Below are 18587 nucleotides of genomic sequence, written 5' to 3' on the forward strand. Positions count from 1 at the left end.
CATGCACAGCCTGCCGTAGCACAGCACCCAAGAATGAGCTCTCTGAGCTGCAGAGATAACACCAACATGCTCAGCAATCATCCTGCTCACACATTCTTAAAAGATCTGCAACACTAAGCTACAGTCCCATGTTCTCTTATGTGTGTTCCAAGTAATGGAACACTTTTTTTTTTTTAACAAAGATGCTTTCCCCACCCCTTTCAGATGAGCAGACACACATGATTCACTTTCTGCTGCATCATTTATTTGCTTGGTAGGCTTCAGACACAGACTTGCTCCGTCTTCCAAAACACATATATGTAGCTGTTGCCACCTATTTTTTCAAAATTATCTTAATTCTCAAAAGCTATTTTTCTCTCAAAAACAGAAATATTATCAACAAGATCAAAAGCAAGTGACAAAAGCATTAGCAGATCCAGCAAAATGCAGCATTACAGTTGGATTCTGCTGTCATTTTTGTACAGGACTCAAAAATTAAAGCTGATTTATTACCCACTTTCATCAACCCAAGTCTAGATATGGTGTGGTGTTTTAAAATTAGCAAAGTGCTGTTTTCAGTGCTGATGTCCTAATGCTCCTACTTGCTTTCACTATCAGAAAGCCACCACTGTCTCCAGTGATCACAGTGAAAGCTACTGATAGTGATATCACTACCACTATTTTTGTACAGTTTATCTGTACAAAATACACCTTTTAAATAGAAACTGTAGCTCTAAGTTGGTGAAACAGGTTTTCAGCATGACATGCTAAGTATAAAAAGTGAAAAGACCTTTGTCAATAAAATTTAACACATAGTTTGTTAGCAAGCAGAATCTTGTGTGAGGCCTCCCAGAAGGCTCAGAGCGACTAAATAATGTCCTGAAAACAGGAAATACACAGTTCTGCCCACAAAGATGTGACATGGGCCACTGGAAAGCAGCTATTGGTATTCCAGCTGCATCAGTGGCAGCTGTACTCTACAGTCAAGGTATTAAGCAAAACAGTATCAACTGTAATATTCTGCTTTTCCCTTGAGGAATGTCGTCAGCCTGACTGCTAATGATGAAATGAGAAAATATTTCTGTGCCCTAAGAAATCCACTGTGATTTATTTAGCACTGTCTTCCACAGGCAGGAAGAGGGCTCAGGGACACTGAAGCCAACACAACCATCAGCAGCTGCACCAGACAGCAGATCTCAAAATTGGCATGGGTAGGTAGATCATTGCATATGGGGAAAAAAACAAGTTTGGAAAAAAGCAGAGCTGAGTCTTCCTGGAAAACAGCCTAGGAACTGTGACACGAGCAGCTCTGCTTCAGGTGCAGACAGGGGCAAAGGGCACATGCACATTACAAACCTGGAAAAAAAAGGGTCACTCATGGAAGACAGAGTTAAATCTATGCCCATGGGCACAACTTCATTCACTGGTTCAGAAGTCTTGCTACACCAGTCTGGAAGGTCCAAAATTCTGTGCTGTTACCAGTGAGTATTCAGGGAAGAGGAAGCACAAAAGAAATAATCCTTGTTTTACTACAGCAATCTCAGTAGTTGCATTCCAGGGGGACTAGCTGTGGCTAAGGCATCCCTAGGTAAATGATACTGTGCAATTCTCAAACATTCCTTCATTCTCTGGAAACTCTGCTAAAGGGATTTATGGGTTGTATTCAGAAGTCCCTCAAAAGGCTCAGCTTGCATCTCCTTCATTTCCAGGACTCATTTCCAACCATCAGCAGTCTCCTACTCTGTGACCTGGTGTGCCAGATGCAACAAACAGGTCAGTTTGTATCTGATCTACAGATCTCCAGGTGAGGCAAACATCAGATACAGGAGGCTTGCAAATTTAGAGCAGCCTCAAAACAAAAAAAAAAAAAAAATTACAGGATGGGATCCCCTCAGGGATGGCTTCTTAACTCAAGTTTAGCATTGCATTCTCCATTCTCTGATCCTTCCTTCACCTCCTATACAGCCTGACAGAAGGAGAGCTTTCATATTTTAGAGTCCTGTATTTAGACTGAACAACTAATTGGAACATTCATGTCACAAATACAAGCTACTCCCCAAAATCTTGGGAGATCCTCCTTCCACTGGTGATAGAAGTCAAACATGTGAGAAGACAAGCATAAAATAACTTCTTCACTTAATGATGTGGCCCAAAAGAAAACCTTAATTAAGGCTGAAAAAGACCAATCCTGGTTCCCTGGGTCTAGAAGAGACTGACCCCCACCTGGCTCCAACCTTTTTTCAGAGAATTGCAGAGAGTGGTAAGGTCTCAACATTTCCTCCATTGAGAACAAGGACCTCTAAGAGCTCAGACAGAACACCAGGTTTTGCAGTCTGCCTGACTAAAAGCAGATGAGACTAAATGAAAGGGATTTCTCCACAGTAATGCAGGCTACATGCAGTGAAATAAAACACTAAATACTTGTATGACAGCATCCAAGAGAAAGCTGTTGAGGATCATTCTAAGATATGTATATATTAAGATGTGCTATTACAATTAATTGGGTTAATTTTGCATATTTATTCATACATTAATGGGAAAACATAGTAGTAGACCTGGGGAAAGGTGGCAAATTTAGTAATGCTGAAAATAAACAGTTTGAAACTATTTTTTTCTAAAATAATTGAGTGTCTCCCTCTCACCTACATCTCTTCAGACCACTATGTGCAAACTTATTACTGACACCACTCATCATGACACTTAAGTGACAGCAGGCCAGGGGCTTGCAAAATTTAAGATAGCCAGATCTAAAAATGCAGGGGGCAATGATAACACAGTGGGGGGGACACACAAAAAATAAATCTGTAAACTTACTGGAGAGGTTAGGAGGGCAACATTACACAAGCAATGGAGCTTTTGTCCAAGATAAGACAACTTACACTTCATAGAGACATGTAGGTGCAACCCCATGGGCACTCTTCCACAGTAAATGCCACCTGGCAATGGAAACTCTGCCCTTTACTCCAGCTCAAGTCTAATCCCCAAGTGCAACTGTGCCTCCCAAGAGGTACTCCTTCCCCAAAACTAAGAGAATCTCCTTTTAAGTTCTTACAAAGCAAGAGGTCCAACCAAAAGGATAATCAAATGCCAAAGTTCTGATTCATATGCAGGAAGAAAATGCAACATTTCACTTAACATGTCATTTCAAGGAGTAAAAGAACTCAGCTTTACACTAAGAACCAAAACTGTTCAGAAGCAGCAAATAAATTAATTTGACTCTCTTATCTGACTGTGGAAGGAGAGGCAGTATCACAGTACCTTCCCCTACCCATTCAGCACCTCTTTGTTAATTTCTAGGAAAAATGTGAATTTCTTCTACACAAACGATTACCCATTCAACAAGCACTATCAAGTCACATAAATGTTGCATCACCTGATGTTTAATAATGTTCTTCTACCTGCCACCTAAGTAACACTGGTCATGCCTCTCACACTGCAGTTTTCATGCACAAAACTCGTATCTCACAAGCAGTGGGAAACAGCACAGCAAAGCCCCAGCTGCAGACACCACTGCTGCTTCACAAAAAACAGCTCTATCACGTTCAGGCACGAGGGTAAGAAAAAAATCACACACCCTGGTACAAAAGCCTTCAACTACAGCCACAGAGCTCTAAGGAGGTTTGATTGTGACACTGCAGGTGATGGTGCAGTGATGCCAACACAGAAACTCCTGTCCAGAGCAGAGGAAATGCCAGCACAGGGACAGCAGCAGAGCCTGAGATCCACGTGGGAACACCAAAACCAAGAGGTTGTCCAAATTTGACAGCACACTCATTCTTAAACCCAGGTACCATAAGTTCGACTCCACGGAAATTTTTTGTTGTTGTTTAGAAAAAGAAATCACTGACAAACAAGGCACCAAGTGAAACAGGTAAAATCTCCTTGTGAGAATGAGTTCATTTCAGCCATGACATGAAAGGAATCTGGAAAGGTTCTCAAATACTACAGAAAAATCATGAAAATTAAACCACTGGAGCAGGAATGTGTTCCTTCTCTTTTCCAGCAGTCTGAAGCCTGACAGACCTTAAGCAACTCATTAATGAATTGCTCTAAATCAGTTTGTTCCATTTTTGAGTTCTGGCTGTGGAAGTGAGAAAGCCCTGAGGAAAAAGTTGTGAAATGACCTGTAGTTGAAACTTGTTTTCCTGATTCAGTTGGTAAATCTGCATATCTGTTTACCAATCCCTCTGGAAGCAGAATTTCCTGGAGTCAAAAATTCCTACCTAGCTGTGCTGAAGATTCTTTAAAGTCAGTGAGTTCTAATGCACTGGAATCAGTGCTGCACTCTACTAGGGTAGCTTCATTCTCTGATCTTAAAAAAATAAAATAATAGTCAAGAACAAATTAAAATAATCTCAAAATATGAACAAGTTTTTTCTAGAATACCCCTGCTGCTTGTCTGGAAAAATTGAAATTACCTTTAAACTGGATACAGAACCTGAAGCAGAGCAGTCAAGCAAAATCCAGCGTGCTGAGGATGGGGCAGGTGACATTGCCTGGCCTTCTCCAGCAGCACTGAAGTCCAAAGCTGCTCCTCAGTTCCACAGGCACCACGCATTCCCTGAATCCACTGAGCTCCTTGTGAAAAATGACTGCTCTTATGAAAATGCGTATTTTCTCTTTCATCCAAAAATCATCATAAAAATCACCTCTACCACCATTCTCCTCAACCAAGTAGCAAATAGTGGTCTAAAGTGGAAGGCATAAACTATTCCATTCTTTCAAACTACCGAGGACTTGGCTTAATTAGCAATTAAAAGCAAGTAGTACAATCGTTCCTTTCTCACTGCGCATAATGGAGCCCTCATTGTTCTCAGATTTTTGGCCACAATGCGGGCAAGCTGCAAGTTTGCAACTGGCACTACAGGAAAACATTCTATCATTCAAAAGCAAAAAACAAGTCACCACCACGAAAGAAAATCGACTCATAAAGAAAAACGCAATTTAAGATGACAACATTTTTACTGGCAGGGAATAAACAGACTGCAACATTCTAATTCCACGTTTTTCCTCACAGAGCTTGAACACATCTACACTCACTGATTCACTGAAGACAATCTCCAAAATCAGGCATTGCAATCCTATACAATGATCATGTCCCCACCATCCACAATTACCTAAGGAACCCTTACACAATCTTCCACAATTCTTTCACCTGTCCCAAACACATCTGCCTCCAATGTATTTCCATGCCACAACACAGCTTCTGCCATGCTCTTCTCCTTTTTTAACACAGCAAGTCTCCTTTCTGAGCTTCCATTCAACCATTAACACTTTTTTCAAATTATTTATAGCAAATAAACCTGTAAATATTACTTGTACTGAGACTATACAGAGAAAAAAATCCCACAAATTCAGCCAAGATGGACAGTATATAACTAATCCCAGAAAACTGTCAGAAGTAATAAACTTTCAATACATGAACTTGTAAGTTAACAGAGACCTTTAAAGGTAGAAAATGAGACCTAACTCTGCTCATTAGTTAACATGGACTCTGATGGTTTCTGGGATCTCAACTTACTTAGGCAACAAAAATTAACTCTGCTATAAGCATTAACACCTCCAAATCCTCCCCATACAGAGCCAGAAGAGGCATTAAAGCCATTTCAACTATTAATTTTCTTCATACAGTAAGTAGAGTTAAGAAAGCCCTGAAGCACACAAGCATAACTTGTTAGTTAAATTCCATGTGCTCCTACACTAAAGGTAGGATGTGGCTCTATGCTCAGGCACAGGGATTTTTGGTGTTTTTCTGTGTGGGGCCAGGAGCTGGATGATCCTTGTGGGTCCCTTCCAACTCAGGATATTCATGATTCTAAGTCTATCTGAGGGGTTTCACAAAGGCATCAGAAGAGACTGGCTCAGACACACATCTCTGTTGAACTGCCTGATGCTACCAGTTTTGTCTTCACACACAATACTTTTTTTTAATATTTTCCTCTTAAGCAAGGAATACAGAAGTATACACTGTTCTGATTCAAAAGTAGCTGAACAGTTTCCTACTATCATTTATTTTTCAGAAATTATGAAAAACTATTCTCACCCTTCTTTGATTTAAAAAATGAACAAATGAAAACTCATTTCTGCTTAAAGTAAGGAAAAATCTTTTTTTAAGAAGCAAATGAGACCCATAAGCCTAATTTGTTGATAATTTGAAGTCTGATAGTCCTTCAGAATTTTACAGTCACCCACTCTCGAAAACTTAGAGTTAAGTATTAACAAAATCACAAATTCAAAGGCTCTGCCCTTCCAACCATTAAAAGGCAGGAGAGATTAAAAATACTTGGAAAACAACACATTTCTGTGCACCACACCAGAGACTAAGAACAAATGAAGCTTTGAGAACCATGGTGTGTAAAATCTACCCTTAGTTACAATATTTGTAACATGCCCAGAAGCTCCATTAAAGTTTACCAACCAATGTACATAATTTTTGCAGCTCTTTATTCTTCTAACATCACTGCACTTTTTCTCTCCTGCCAGAGGTTGCCTATGACATGCTTTATGAGGTTATATAATGGATGTTCTCAATTTTTCTTATCCTTCCACTTTATCTTATACTCTTTCTACACTTTGTTCTATTAAACTTACTGTTAAATTCTCTAGATCAGCATCATTCTCCTTTACACAGGCTTTCAGTTCCACACTTGAAACTATTTCTTGCTCTTTCAACATATCCATCTGTATCTTCCACACTTGCTCAGCCTTCTTTATCCCTCAAATCTAAAGGCAACAAAACATGACTCAAGAGCAGACACATGAGAGCTCTTGGCTTCATTTTCACCTTGAGGAAAGAAGAAGTTTCTTTACTCTTCCCTTCCTTGAGGGAAAGGAAGAAAAAAGGGAAGCAGCAGTCTAAGATAAAGACATAGAAAACACAGCCAACATCTTACTTTTATTTCAAAAATGGAAGAGAGTTCTGTTATACTCAGAGCATATAATAACTCTTACTAAGCTTTTTCACATCCTACACAAACTCTCTGCAATTTTGTTACCTGTTTTGTTCCCATTTTTACCCTGTTTTTAAAATATTCTCAAGCAGGCCCCAGCACCATCAAACACTTACAGGCTACTTAAGTTACCAGTAATGTTTAGATGGTAACCAAGCACGAGACTCAGGTAGCTGCAGGAAAGAATAAAAACACAGTGATTCACACTGCCATTCCCCTTATCCCCAAAATTATCTGCATCAGAGTCACCCATTCAATTCCTTGGTTTCCTACTCTTCCTCACATCTCAAAGTATTATTCTTCAACCTTTCTTCTACTTCCTTTAACTGAAAATTTCTTCCTTTTATTATAATACTGTATTCTGAAAAACCTTCCCAAAAGACTGCTTCATTTCTCCACTCCCCTAAAATCAAATGGTGGCCTGATTTTCAGTAGTCATAGGTTCAAACATATTCATTAGTACTCAACCTAGATCCCTCAGGATCTTTCCTTCATTCAGAGTTCTCTCATGTATAGTCCTTCTAACATACATTTTGGGGTTCTTGCTGCACACATGCTCAGATCTGAATCTCTCTCACATCTGCTTGTGCCAGGGTAACTTCACTAAATTCCTTCAGAGTGAGGAAAAAACCAAGTGCACTCATTCCATCCCTCCTCTGCATGAAGAAAGAGAAGTTGTGGATGTTCCATGCCTGGGAGTGTTCAAGGACATCCTGGATGGACTTACAGCAATCTGGTCTAGTGGCAGATGTCCCTGCCCACAGCAGGAGTAACTGCACACTATTAAAGACTCCTTCCAACCCAAACCATTCTATGATTCTGTATAATCTAGTCCTGGCAGCCTGTGCTTCCAAATACAGCTAATTCCATTCTCCATAAGAAAATAAGGAGCAATAATTTATAAGTATTCCTTATAGAAACAGTGTCACACTAACCAGGACCCACCCTAGCCTCCCAAATCTCCCTCTCAAATGACCTCCACAGCTTTTTATGCCTGAAAAATGAACTGCATTCACAGAATCAGAATATACCTCAATGTAAGGGTACAAAAATGGTATAAAAGCCCAAGGATTTCTTTGTTCTGGGTCCCCCTCTGCAGGCTCAAGACCTGCTGCTGTACCACTCTATTAAATTATTTAATTTTACAAATCCAATGCCTGAGTTTTTGCTGCAGGGAACTCAAGGTCAAGCTTGAAGGAGGAAGTGTGTCCAAGAGTCTGTAGGAGCAAGGAGCTGGAAGGGGCACCCATCCACCAGATCACTGCACACTCCTGCTGCAAAGGGACTCCAGACCCAGCAGTCAAAGCCTTGGCTGGGGTGTGTGTGACTCCCTAAGTGGTGTGAATTCTCACCATTCTCAGGCAGCAGCACCTCCTTTTAACATGAAAAAACATCTGATCCAACATTTCCTGGCAAACACACAGGCTAGACAAGCTGGGCCAGCACACTGTCCAGCTGCATTATGAAAGTGTCCAACATTGGAGATCCCACCACTGCCCTGCAGAGATTATTCCAATGGCTGACTGTTCTCTTTGTGAGTTCTTCTTGTGTTCAATGGGAAGCTAGTCCCCAGGAGTAACTTGTACCCATTAAATCTTGTCTTATCAATGTAACTCCTTCTAAAAATGGAGTCTCCATCTTCTTTGTAGGCACCCTTTAAGTACTGGAACATGCTGGTAACATCTTCCCCAAAGCTTTCTTTTCTCAAGGCTGAACAAACCAGGATCTTTCAGCCATTCTTCACACTTCAGCTTCTCAGTCCTTTGACCATCTTTGCAGCCCCTCTCTAGACCTTCTCCAGCCTGGCCACATCTGTTTTGATTAGTGGGCACCAAAACTGCACACAAATATTCCAGGTGTGGCTTGACCAGCACTGAGCAGAGTGCAATGATAACTCCTTTGTCCTTGTTGTGATGCCCTTGTTGGTGCAATCCAGCATCCCAGTCTCCCTTTGCCACAGCAGCACACAGCTCATTTTTACTGAGCTAAATCCACCAGGACTCCCAGGTCCATTTCCACAGAGCTGCTTCCCAGCCATGAAGATCTCAGACTGTGCTGCACTCCTGGATCATGTTCTCCCACGTGCATTTGTCTTTGCTGAACTTCATGAGGTTCTCATCAGCCCATCCAGGACAGTTCTCCTTCTGCAGATTCACTTCCCCACTCAGTTTGGTACCATCAGCAAAATTCATGAGGGCACACTTGATCCCACCATCCAGATCACTCATGATGGTGTTAAACAGTGACCCAATATCAATCCTGGGGATTCCACTTGTAGAAAGTTTGAGAAGGAGCATTTCCCACCCTGCTCTGGGTGTTGCCCATCAGCCAAGCTCCCAGATCCCTTGTCTGGAGAGTAACACATTGGTTTCTCTAGGAAGAAGCTGTGGGAACAGCATGGAAAGATTTGAAATGCAGGAAGACAATGTTCACCACTAGTTCCACATACACCAAGCAGGTTACTTGTGCTAGGAGGAAATCATGTTTGCCAAGAATGATTTGCCCTTGCTGAATCCATGCCAGCTTTTCCCAACCATGTGCTTCATCAGGATTCATACCATAACTTTCCCTGGGACTGAGGTATTGATGGGCTGATAATTTCCTGCCTTCTTCTTTAAACCCTTCTTGAAGATGGGACAACATGAGCCTTCTCCCAGTTTTCTGGAACATTCCCCAATATTCATGACTTCTCAAAGATTACAGAGAGCAGCCTCCCAGCAGTATCCAGCCTTCTCTCTTAACACCTTCAGATGGGTAATTTGTAGGGGTCAAGCTCCTGTAATAGTTTACATTCCAATAATTTCTTCAAAGACAGTAGGTCTGTGCATGGAACTGGATTTTTGTTCCCAAAGTCTGAGGCCCAAGAATGCTGGTAAAGGCAGAGGTGAAAGAAGTGCAGACAACCTCTGGTTTTTAGCAGTGGTTGGCAACTAATTCACCTCTCCTGTTTAAAAGTGGTCCAGCATTTTCCTCTGTTTGTGCTTGTTGTTTATGATCCTTTCCTGTAGTTTTTGACATTGGATATGTCAATCTCAAGTCCAGCTGAGCTTTTAAATTTCAAACTGCACCTCTGCACGCTCTGGCAATGCCCTTATGGTTCTCAGTGGGTATTTGTTCATTTTTCTATCCCTGGTACACTCCTCTTTTGGTTTTGATCAGACTCAGGAGCTGGCAGCTAAGACAAGGGCATCTCTTACCCTACCTACTTCCCTTCCTTTTAAAGGTGATGAACTGGTTTCATGCTTCCAGAAGTGCCTTCTGCAAGAACTCCCAGCACTCACTAATTCCTTTATCCACCAGGGAATCTTCCCTTGGAATCCCTCCCAACTCAGTTCTGAGCGTCCAGAAGCTGGGTCTTTGAATTTCTAAAACCTTAGTAGTAACCTTCAATAGTGGTTATTTAAAACTAGTGAGTTTTCTATTTTTACTAGGTTATTTTTGAGCTGAAGCAGTTCTCCAGCCTGGTTCATCACACAGGCCCAAAGATGTTTCACTGAAACATATGAGAAGCAACAGAGTATTTAAAATTCTGTTAGGTAGAAGAAAAATACCTAAAAATAAAACCTTCAATTCATTATTCTACCCTTTTTTCTGGTGCAAGTTAAGTTTTCAAATCATAAGATAACAAAAATACTGTTTAAATAAAAAGTTAAAATGGCAACTAGAGTGGAAGCAACAGAATACTGACCAAAAAAAAAAAAAAAAACCATTTCTTGGCTCTATTTGAAAAGCTGTTGCACTGGACCTTCTGTCTAATGCTGCAAATGATACTCTGAAATTGCTCAGAATTTTAAATTCTCAAAATGGAAGCAGAAATTTAAGGAAAAGCATATTCACAATCCAGTCTGCTTTAATAACCAATCAATAGTAAGAAGTGAATCATAATTCTCAAATGCCACTGTGAGAAAAGGAAATGACTTAAAGCCATTTTAACAAACAACAATTAATTTAACAACTTACCACAAAAGAAATTCATATGCAGACATACAGTGCTCTGTTTGTAATTCATCACACAATTTTAGTCACTCCCTTTACAAAACTGTAAATGAGATCTTAATTCTACATCTTAATTAAATAAGCTCCTGCCATGAACACTACATAGCAAATTCAAGAACCATAAAGGAAGGTAATTTGTCAATACAGCTCTGAAGGTGATCCCTGCATCCTCTCATACTCTGCAGTGAAAGTACCTATAAACAATATTCTTTAACTCCCAAATATGCTTAATGTTCATTAACATGGTATTTTAGGTATGTAAGTAATACCTTCCTATGACTCTTTAAATACAAATAATAATATTCAGTATCAAGAATAATACCTGAACCCCAGCCAAACTTAGACAGAGGCTCATTTTAGACATGTACCATTCAACAAACTTTATAACTGGCCACAAGCAAACTATCAAATGGCCCAACCTACTTGTGACAGTATCAGTAAAACTCATCTTGAAAACAAGCTTTGAGCAGACCCCTATTTAAACAGGCCAGTCTTGGAAAGAGCTTTTCCACAGAGGAATTACTCTACTATAGTTATTTCTTTAGTCTGCCTATCCATAAAGCAGAAATCTGTAATAAATATTTAAGTGTTTTTTCTTGCTTTACTGAACTTCTCTCGTCCAACAAACTCAGACTGAACTACATTAAACACAACCCATTTCTTTCTTCGTGCCAAAAATGTTCTGTAAGGTACCAAGCTCATCCTCTCAGGTGCACCTATACAAATCCTGGCAGCCTTTGCAGGGCTTCATACAAGACCCACTGATTTCAATTTTGTCTGGTTTTAACTACAAATTAAGCATTCTGCAAGATTAACATTGCTAACACTTTCTACAAAGAGTCAACTGCTCTCTATAATGACACATCAAGTTTAATAAGCATCACTTCAATGTTTAATTGTGAAAACATTATTCAAACATCATGCTTCAAACAACACAGCTGCAGGACTTCACCAAGAAAAGGGGTTAAAACTAAGTAACTGTCATGAGTTTTTAATGTGAAATATAAGGTAGGTATGGCACTAAAGGACTGAATTTGTATCCATATAGCTATCCGCATTCCAAAGGAGCAGGACAGTGGTCCAGCTCCTGGAATTACCTGATCCAACACTAAACCTGCCACCCAGCTCAGTTCTGCACTCACCTCACACTCACAGCCCATCTCCTTAATTCACTTCTGCAGAAGCTCATCCAAGCCCTCTAAGCAGTAACTGATTTCTACAAAACTATGTAAGCATTCTCCAACTACAAATATACACACTTCCTTTTCTTTCAGGCTGCTGAAAATACAGCAAAATCCCTCCTGTTATCAAAAAACTCTACCAGGTGAGGACCAAGAAGAACTACTTTTGTTCAGTAATCTGAGAATAACCTTAGGTTTAACTGATGAACCTGTAAGGCTGGAAACCAAAACTTAATTTCTCCACAGAACATAAGTTTGCCTAATTGTCAGAGGGATAAAGAACAACAGCAGGCCATGGCATATAATTCTGGCACTGGGAAGTCTTGTGACAAGTGTTACTCAGAAGAAGTTGCTTTATAGCCATAAACATTTTCCATGACTCTCTTTAGTTTTGTATCATCTCACTAATGCAATGAAAACAAATGTTTCTACATGCACCAAGCTATCCAAGCATGAAACATCTACTCTTTTCTAAAATGGTATAACAAACATATGGCATAGCTTTTAGAAGATGCTTTCAACACTTACTTCAGATGGTATCAACATTTGCAGATAGTTTTACCTCTATAATTACCAAGTCCACTCAACCCACTCTGGTGAACAAACAGCCCTGCAGGCTGGCAAGAGGCACAGAGCCATGCTGAAAGCACACCTGAGTGATACCATGCACAGACAAAGCTTTAGATTGTCTATTCCTTCTTCACATACTGTACCTGGATTCACCTAGAGAAAATGTGAAAGCTAGAGGCCAGGTGTAGCATGATGCACCAAAGGATCGATCGTTCAGTTACTGGAATGGGATGAAAACAGTTGTGTCCCACCCTTGCCACTGTTTTTCTTCACACTTTTGAAAGTTAAATAATTTATCAGAACCTCTATTCCTCAGCTGCTAAAATACAGCAGTGTTTCCCCTCTCTCCTCCATCCTCAACCACTGCCCACTTTGGCTATTTGATTACTAAAGTCAGTAGGGCACAAATTACCTTACCATGATGCACATGTACCACTCAGAGGAATGGACCACTTCAGCCTCCACACTCAGTAGATCAGTACTTAAAAGCTACAATATATAACATGCATTCAACAAAAAAAATATCTTACATTATATTCCCTATTTATGGTCTCCTGACAGTGAAGATAAAACTCGCTGAAATGCAAATGCCAACACACCAAGTGTCCTGCAATCCTAATTACACCTCTACAAAAGCATTTTGTTTGTGGACATGAGATCCATCCTTCTCTCTTCATTAACACATTAAAATGACAAGTGTAATGTTTCTGACTTCATCAATTTTCTTGCCTTCACAAAGTAGTACCAACACTGTACTTTACACTTGAGGAACAGCCAAAACATTCAGGAATATATGTTTAGAGCAATAAAATCCCACTATTTAAAAAAAAAGTCTCAAACACTAGTTGTGAAAGTATCAACCCATACTAAGTATTTCATACTTACAGTACTGTGTAATGTCCATTTAGAAAAAAATTGGTTTTAATACTGGATGAAGTAGAAATACTGCAAAGCTATAACCAAGTACCAGGATACACAACCATTATACACACTATGGCTGCGATTTCCAAGTAGAAACATTGAACAAGCAGGAACTATAGAATGTGTCACTCATTACACCTTAATTGGATCCCAGAATGCTGCACCCTATTAATACAAACTGCCTACAAAACAAAAAAATACTGATCTTAAAGAAATCTATGGCTCAGTTAAAATTACCCAATAAACACATTCAAAAACGTGACTCCTTCAAAAAATGCTAGAAAATCAGTTCCACCCATAACACAATTTACAAAATTTTATCCAACTTCAACTTGCTCCACAGGACAGACAGTATACTAGATAATAAACCAGTAATAAGAAATGCACAACATATTAACAAAAAGCCAAACCCAAACATAAAGAAACAACTCAAACAGATACAAATTTACAGAAATTGGAGAGGCTGCCCACTTCCTGGAGTGCCTTACCAATGTCTCCTGGTACCAATTTCCAGTTTCTCAATTCCCAGTACTGCCATTATATAAGACAAACATTCTTAATTCTTTTTCAAGCAATATTTCTTTGTTTTGATGAAAATAAATCAAGCCAAAATCTTTCCAGTTATTGAAAAAATAAAAAACTACTTTACTACACTAAGATTAACCTGCTAAAATGTTTGCATCATTATTTTTCAAGCAGCTTGTTATAAATAAAACTGTGTATATTTTATTATGGATTAATAGGAAATTAACATTAATGTCAACACTGAAAGGACAAAGTCAACATATACTAATTCACATTGTCTGAAACTATTTTTAAACAAGCAACACTAAAACTGTAAGAAAAATGAAAGAATATTGCCACTGTGCATTTATTTTGTAAGCTTCATAAAAGCACAGATAAGCACGCTGTTAATTTTGTCAACACATGTGGCCTTCACACAAAGGAAATACCATTTTTAAAATCAGCTGGAAAACAAAAGGGCTGCTAAACCATGAGAGGTAACACAGACTAAAACATGGCATATTGTGTGGAACTACTTCATCTCTCCAAATCGACTTCAACATCAATACTTTTAAATGGAAACATGCTTCAGTTTTTGTCCACAGGATATGACAAACTGATTAAACTCAATGAATAGGAATTAACAAGCATCTTATACCCAATACATCAGACCAGCTACATCAACCTACATCTGTATAGATGCCAATTACAGCTTATGAAACGATGGTTTGTCACTGCAATCAAGTCAACTTTGGCTAAACACTGGAAACATCATCAAAAACAAAACAAAACAAAAAAAAGACTAAAAAAAAGGAAATGCTTTGCAATTCACTTCCAATACAATGGATATCCTCACCCTCCTCCCCTCAAGTAATCCTTAAGCTTCACCTTCTGCTAGAATGCTTTCCTGGGAGAAAGAGACATCAAGACACCAGCAGGGTTTTTGTTTTGGTTTTTTTTTTCCTCCTTCACGTTAATGTTCTTGTCAACTACGGAAGCATAACAGTGAGCACTTTCTCCAGCACAAGACTGACTACGTTGGATTTCCAGCATTTCAACCAGTTTGAAAGGTGATCTCTCAATTTCCCTCCCCTCTTTCCCAAAACCACACTAACTGCAAACCATGATTTTCAAGCTCTTTTTTTCTGCAAAATAAACGCAAAATTTTTGGCAACAGAAAATTCCATTCCTTTGTCAGACATGCTCACAGCGTACACACCATTACAGGAAAGTTTCTTTTGGTTTATCACACACCCAATACATGGGGCAACATTACAATATTCCTGACCCTTAATCTATACCTCCAATAATTCATAAAACTGTACAGATCTCATGTGCCATCTGCCCTTTTGATTTGCTACACCCAGCAGCACAGCTTGGTTCAGTTCACGATACTACAGCCCCATATCCTACAAAGCAAAACCACCAAAAAATGGGTGACTGCAGCACAAATAGAACCCACAACTAAACTAAAGCTCTAGACATGAAGCCCCCTCCATCCCTCAAAGAGATCCCAGTTTTCTTATTATTAAATCCTGTCAGGGTGTGGCTTTGTTAAACCAAAGTTCCCACTGCAAATGCCTCCTGCGATCCCCTCCAAGCCAATGCACACCTTAGTGAACCCCACCAAAAATAAGGAGTGTCTTCTTGCATCCAGCTACCAAATTTAAGGCCAGAACAGCCTCCTCCTGCTGCACAAGTAGCCAGGCAGGGAAGGGAGCTGTTCCCCAAATAGTTACAAGCCAAAACCTCCCGTGAACCTCCCCAGACAGGTACCCTGCTCCTGCCACCTCAAGCACAGGTAACCAGGGAGCACTGCCAGCGCCCACTGCTCCAGCCTGGCAGCCTCTGGGAAAGGTTCAATAGTAGGTGTGCTCCTCTCACATCGAGGGGAGCACTGATAAATTTCTGCCTTTGTGAAGAATTCCTCTGGAAACATGACTCAATGGTTTTTCTTACCTGCTACACTTGCACATAAATCTCACACTGTAACGTGCTGCCTTCTAGGTTCTTAAATCAGTCAGTCAGGATTTCATAATTATGTAGTCTAGGGTCTTTGTTAGCTGTTGTTGCTCCATGCACAAAAGGAAACATTTTGTTGCTATCGCTGTAAAACCTATTAATTAACTGCACATATATTCGGCCACAGTTTCTACTATAAAAATAACTGCTACATTGAATTAAAGTGGTCTGCTAGATTAATTGTTCTAAAGCCCTCAATAGAGCATAAATTGCATAAAGCTTCACACAGAACAGGAATGAAGCAGAAAATACCTTAAAAATAGAACTTCTTATCGGTAACAAAAACACAAGCACGTTCCTTCAAAGTAAAGAGCACAAACAAAACCGAAACTGGTTCAAACCAAGAAATTCCTCTCTAACATCTCTGCACAGAACAGCAACGGTTTAATCCTTCTACTTCCTTAAATAATCTACCTTTCTCAGAGACAAGTTTTACAAAGAGCATGCTTTGTGAGGTTACTGTGCAATTCATAAACGTACAAAACACCATCTGAAAACTGAGGTGAAATAGCAAAATATTTGGTTTGCTTGGGGATTTTTTTTAGTATTCACTGCATGGACTCGCAGCTTAATACAGTAAAAGAACATACATAGATATTCTGAAAACGTATTTCAAAACTAGCAAAACGCCCTGCAACTTCAGATTCTATATGCTAAAATTACAATCGACTGGCATTTTTTAAAAAGCATTACACGTAAGAAAGGCACAAAACTCAACTAATAGGCTGAATTGCTCCTCGCACTACTTAATTTTACAGTACGCAAAATTAAACTTAAACCAGGGATTTTATGCGACAGATGAGCTAATGACATGTGAAGCTTTTATTTTCTATCTGGCATCCTTAAGCTCTATCCCATACGGGATTCGGTCTAATATTTCCAATAGCCTCAGCAGCATTCACACAGCAGACACGAGTTCTGGTCCACCAACAGTTAATGTACATTATTTAACTGGTTTGACATGTCACTCCCCTACCTTTTTGATTAATGGGAAGAAGTGCTCTTATAAATAACTCTGAAAATCGAAAGGAAACCGCGAGATTTTTTTCTTTTTAAATATAAGCAGAAAGGAAAGTGTACTCGCTTCTCCTTCCATCCTTCCCCCCTCCCCCCACGTCCTGACATTGAGCTTTTCCAATCCTGCCAGAAATAAAACACCCAAACACAAGCACAGGCCTAGGCTATCCAATTCAACACGCTTTAGAGTCAAATCTTCAGATCAACCAAAACCAGCAGCAGAAAAAAAATAATTCTCCACGATACAGTCCGGGCACAACAATGGGATGAGCAGTGTCAAACGCCAGACTACTGACAGGAACAAGCCAGGAAGCAGGAACCAGAGTAGCACTGTCCCCTTCGCTTCAGCCGTGTGGCATTTCAAAAACAGTTCCACTCATTCTGTAACCCGAACGTTTCCCTGGCGTGTGGTGTTTTAAGCACAGCTGGCAGACACTCGGCCCGCACAGCCTTTGTCAGCAGCTCACGGATGGGCAGCAGAACGTGCTACAGGTTGATAAGGAGGGCACCGGCGCTGCAAAGCAGCAGGAAAGCGCCCAGAAAGAACTTGGGATGCGCAGGAGAGTTTCCCTCAGCCTTCACCGGGGGCTCCACGCTCCCCACGTTCGCTCCCGGTGTTTGTTTCGTGTTTACCTCCCCCCCCTTCTCTTTCTCCTCCCTGTCCGGCCATCTTGGGCCGACAGGAGCAGCCATTACTTAACTAAATGACAGGGCCAACAACTTTCCACAGAGACAAACACCTCTCTCCGGACACCGGGCCGGGCGGCAGCAGCCCGCGGGACGCCCCGCTCCCTGTCAAGCCGGGACGGCGGGCGGGACGCGGGGCTCGGTGAGGAGCGGGCACGCTGGATGGAGGCAGCGGGGCCCGCAGAGTAAACAAGTCACTCGGACGGGCTCCGGGAGCCGCTCAGCGCCGCGCCCGCCCCAGCCCGGACCCCGCGCTCCCTGCGGGCTCCAGCCCCGGCTCCGCTCCCGGCGGCTGGGGGCGAAAATCACGAGGGAGGGTCCGGGGAGCGGCAACGTCAGCAGCGCCGAGCGCGCCCTCCCTCCCTCGCTCTCCCCCCGCTGCCGCCTCCTCCTCCTCCTCGTCCTCCGCCTCCCCCCCTCCGCCCCCGCGCCCCCTCCCCCGGCCCGTCCGCTCCCGGCCCCGGGTTCCGCCACTTTCCCGTCCCAGGGCTGGACGGGCACCCGCATGGCCACGCTCCCCTCGTCCCGCTCGGAGAGAATGGCGGGGGGGGAGGGGGGGCTAAAAAGGAAAGGGGCAAAGGCGGCAGCAACGCGCTGAGACCCCGCGGAGGTGGCGGTGCCCCCCGCACACCCCCTGCACACACTCACCGTGCGGGCCCGGGGGTCCCGAGGGAAGGGGCGGCGGGGCCGCCTCACTCCCCATCCCCCGTTTCACCCCCCCCCCTCCCCCCCCCATCCCCGCTCCACATCCACCCTCGCG

At 41.5% G+C, this 18587-nt stretch overlaps 1 protein-coding gene across 6 annotated transcripts in view; it reads right to left on the reverse strand.

Moving 5' to 3' along the window:
* KDM6A (lysine demethylase 6A) overlaps positions 1-18587 on the reverse strand; it is a 153599-nt gene that overhangs the window by 134128 nt on the left and 884 nt on the right. The window lies entirely within an intron of this gene.

Source organism: Molothrus ater, chromosome 2 (assembly GCF_012460135.2).
Source record: "Molothrus ater isolate BHLD 08-10-18 breed brown headed cowbird chromosome 2, BPBGC_Mater_1.1, whole genome shotgun sequence".
Lineage (NCBI taxonomy): Eukaryota > Metazoa > Chordata > Aves > Passeriformes > Icteridae > Molothrus > Molothrus ater.